General features: G+C 31.6%; 1 long non-coding RNA gene across 1 annotated transcript; it reads left to right on the forward strand.

Annotated features, from left to right (window-relative positions):
- Window positions 1-751: 751 nt before the first annotated feature.
- On the forward strand, window positions 752-4,727 carry LOC134264571 (uncharacterized). Its single transcript, XR_009991556.1, has 5 exons — window positions 752-876; window positions 2,050-2,068; window positions 2,319-2,362; window positions 4,112-4,133; window positions 4,235-4,727. It is a non-coding gene; the product is annotated as an uncharacterized LOC134264571 (long non-coding RNA).

Consider the following 4,727-nt stretch of genomic DNA (forward strand, 5'->3'; position numbering starts at 1 on the left):
GAATTAAACAACATGCATTCCATACATATGTCTTTGCAATACCAATTTATGATGCTGTCATTATGCTGTAAAATGTCTGAAAATAATCGCTTGTTCACGGTAGAAATGTAGTAAATATCTCTTTTAACCAATATATCTAATTTGATTTCCAAAAAAATGTATCAAAAAAATCTTTTTCACGAAAAACGAAAATCCACGTGTACATGCGGTCTTTGTTTACGGTTTTTCATAGGTGTGTCATAATCCTGTTTTCTGATTGGACAGAAAACCATCTGATGTGTTTAGGAAATATATTTATAGCAACTTGAGGTTATCGTTCTTGACTTCCATATTTAGAAATCGTCCAGACCTGTTTATACAGTAATATAAATCTAGAATATTCTAGAAATTGTTAAAACATGATATTACTGGAACAATCTGGACATACACAAAATTTAAGAATGTTCTAGATAAAATGACCAAACATGTTGACCACTCTGGAATGTTCAAGAAACTTAATGTTACTAATTATATACATAATGAAACAATACACATCTCTCAACAGTGTTTCTTAATATGAAGGTTCACTTTCACATACATATTTAAATTTTATCATTTAAATGCATAATGGCACTTTGTTTTCACTTGTTTTAGCTTTAGTTGTTCAGTTGTTAAATTCGTATTTTTTAGTTGTTCATAATTCATTAAAGTAAAAAAGAAATTAAATTTAAAACTCTAATGAACTCTAATGAAAAATAAAAATTTCAGAAAAACCCATCTCCAGTCCTCCTACATGTAACAGTGACAAAACGAGCATTATTATTGGAGTTATTATCTCTGTTGTCATTGTTGTCATCGGAAGTGCAATCAATTTCATACTGTGGAAGAGGAACCAATGTGAGTATAAAGATTTTAGGTTTACTTTGTTGTATTGATTGGCTGATTGATATATAACTATTGTTTAATGCCGAGTCGTCACTATTTCAGCTATATTTCGACCATTAGATTTCATGACCCTTTCTCTAACATACATTATTATGCTTCCTGTCAGTTTGTCTCTATATAACCCATATCCTACTATTCTCGCATAGTGGTCTAAGGATTTATATAGCGTAAACATACTAAGCCGAAATAGTGCACGGCTTTATTTACTGAATAAAATTCATCGCACACGCTGGGAATCGAACTGACGACCATGAGATTGTCAGTCCGATGCCTTATCGATTACGCCACAGAGACGATCACTGATTGGGAGAATTTTATTAAATATATAATCTTAATTTATACAATTGACACAAGAAGGAGAAAATAGACAACTATTATTTGAAAACAGTTATATTATTCTAAGGAACCTTAGATTAATGTGTACAACAAAGTTTTAAAACTAATTACATACAGATCGTTAGATGAACTTATTTCATAGGGTCATTAAAACGCTTTTTTATATGACGCTTGATTGAAGGATGTAAAAGAAATTTATCAATGGGAATCGACGTCTGCAAACAAATAAGTGTTACACAAAACAGAAAATAAAGATGAGTTGCTTTGGGACAGAAAATCCCGACTTATTTAGAAAAAATACTAGTAACCAAAATAACTAAGCATGCAACCAATTTTAGCATGAAGATTTTGAATGAGTTCTTGTAAGTGCGCTGTATTAGCACCGATATTTTCAGGAAAAAGTCAGATGGATTGCCGCATAAATAATTACAACAGTCAGCATAATAATAACAATAGTGTTGCATTATGCATGTACTATGCCTAAATAGTAGGCAGGGTTTGACACATAGTGCACTCGCCTCCGGCTTGTGCACCATGTGTCAATCCCTGCCTACTATTTAGGCATAGTACATGCATAATGCAACACTACTATATAAACATATTTATCCCATTATCTTTCAAAAGTTTTAACGTTATTTCTTTTTATTATATTCCTCATAGTTTTCGAGGTACACTGTATATATCAACCTGTACTCAAGTCTATTATTATATATTATAAGTTTTAACATGCAAATTTCAATATTTTTTCTGGGTAAATAAATTTAACAAAGACAATTCTTTTAATTTCAGCAATAATTGCAGTGAAATGGTGAGATTCGCTCCTTTTTGAAATTGTGATAATTGTTATATCCGGGCACCTGATTCCATATCTGGACAATTTTTCAGATGACTTGATATAAGTCCTGAGGGCACAAATTGTATTGTTTTTGTAATTATATAACATCGAAATTTAATCTTAAGCTTCATCATCTTGTAATTGAGAAATAATTAACACCGTTTTTTTTTTTTATCGGAAAGTGTCAACTTCATAAATATTGTATGATGTATTTCTTCTTCAGTGATCTTAAATCAAGTGCAGATCAAAAGGATGTTGACTTCACAGGTAAAAACATCCCATATTACCTCATTTACTTCTAATCAAATAACATGAACACTTTCAATTCCTAACAACTTAGAAAACAAGTATCTTTATATCTCTAAAATTTACATTTATTACCTAATTTCTTCAAACATTATCTAGTTCTTCAGTTGTAAAAATTCTTTAATAGATGATTTTTTTGCTACTTGGAAGCTTAGAGTACTAATTTTCTTTCATTTATTTGTATTAAAATTCAAATCATTTCACAACTCTTTTTGTTGATCAAAAACTGGTAAATAGAATGGAATTTTTCTTACACTTTATATAATACCGTATATAACAAAGGTCCATTACTACACTAGTCTAAATTTGCATCAATTCATTAAAAGTTTTAACTTTACTTCTTTTAAACACGTCATCAGTTGTATTATAATAATATTTGCAACTTCAAAGATTTTTGCTTTGAATTCTTCATTTCAAAGATAATCTTTTATAATTTTTTAAATTATTTTTTCTTTATTTTTCATTCTCACTCAAGACAATGAAATATTAAATAATCACTATCACTTTAATTAGTTTACCTGGGCCAAAGGCCCAAGTGAGCTTTTTGATCAAAATTTGTCCTTTGTCTGTCGTCGTCGTTGTTGGCATCGTTGTAGTACACGGTTCACATTTTCATCTTCTTCTCAAGACCTACTGGGCCAATTTCAACCATACGTGCTACAAAGTATCCTTGGATGACGGGCATTCAAGTGTGTTCAAATTAAGGGTCAGGCCCTTTTCAAAGAAGAGATAAATAAGAATAAATGAAAAATAAATGGTATCTTAATACAAATTTTCAGGAAAGATGAAACTTATGTGGAAGCATCCTGGGGTAGTGTAGATTCAAGTTTTTTTTCAAATCATAAGCCCCGGGGAAGGGCGGGACCACAATGGATGATAACAGTTTCACAAAGGAATACAATGTATATAGGTGAAATCTTTTTAAAATCTTCTCCAGAACCAATCGGTCGGGAAAGATGACAATCATGTGAAAGTATCCTCAGGATGTGTAGATTCAAGTTTGTACAAAGCATGACCCATGGGGGTATGACGGGGCCACAAGGAGGCATCAACGTTTTTCAAATCTTCTCCAGAGCAGAAAAGTTTTGTTAAGGTACATTGATACTCTGATAAGAAAGATAACTCGTAATGACACAAATGTCTATTATTCCTTCATAAATTTGTCAAGTTTTAGTGCCTTTTTGTCAAATTTTCCCCCGCAAGCCATGCTATAATTTTTGGATTTTATTCAGCATGTACATTTCCCTTGGAAAAGCATAAAAGTTTAAGAAAAATTTCATGTGAGTGAGCAGAGGGTTTATGAACCTGAATTAATTTTACATGTAAGCATCTGCAAGTTGTTGAGTTTGAAATTTATTCAAATAATGTGTGTAGGGGGGGGGGGGGGAGGAGGAGAAGGGGTCACAATGGGAGATCAAGAAGTATGATTGAAAAATCTCCTTTCAAGTATGGCAAAATTACACATGTATGCTTACCTGATATAGTGACATCCTCAAGTAATCTAGAAAATTCAAACTCCCCTCTCCCAACAAGTATACTTTTCAAAACTGAGCTGATATGTGTTTTAACTTGCCCATGTGCTCAGGTGAGCGATGTGGCCAATGAGCTTCTTTTTCCAATTTTCAATAAATGGATATTTTTTATGAATAATTATAAAAAATATGTATATCAATGCTTTTTATTGTGTTGAATCAAAATTTATAATTTCAGACATTCCTTCAAGTGGACATCAGTATGTATTATCAAGCTTATTTATTTATTTGTTTTGAAAGACGTTTTCACCTTTTTTGCTGAAAAAAATCTTTTACCATAAATACAACATATTCATTTCAGGGTTTGCTCCATTTATGCAGAACTTGGAGCTCTAGACAAACACTCTACGTACGAGGAGCTACATCAATATGCCGTGGCTGTCAACAGATAATAACAACAAGTTAAATCGATGCAAAGCATCAAATCGGCCGCGAAAGTAAATTATTATTTTAGCTTAAGGTATACGCAACGTTGTTTGAAATTTTTGCCTTTTTCCATGGAGTCGAAGAGTTCCAATTCTGAAGGAAGTGTGTGCTGTATTTTAATGTCTATTCATTGTTTCATTTCAACTGTAGTGTATTTAAAATAAAATTCAATACTTTTTAAATACTTTAAATGCATCAATTTATTAGTCTAGATATGTATTCATACTTGGAAACTTAATACGTCTTCTTTCAATATTTACGCACGCCCATAAATTGGGGAGTAGTTCTTGCAATAACCTTTTTAAAATTCAGAATTAAAGGAATATCTGATAAGAAACGTAAGACAATGTAAAACGTCCTAACAGCCA

Source organism: Saccostrea cucullata, unplaced genomic scaffold (assembly GCF_032062105.1).
Source record: "Saccostrea cucullata isolate Sc308-1 unplaced genomic scaffold, CSIRO_AGI_Scuc_v1 ctg1743, whole genome shotgun sequence".
Lineage (NCBI taxonomy): Eukaryota > Metazoa > Mollusca > Bivalvia > Ostreida > Ostreidae > Saccostrea > Saccostrea cuccullata.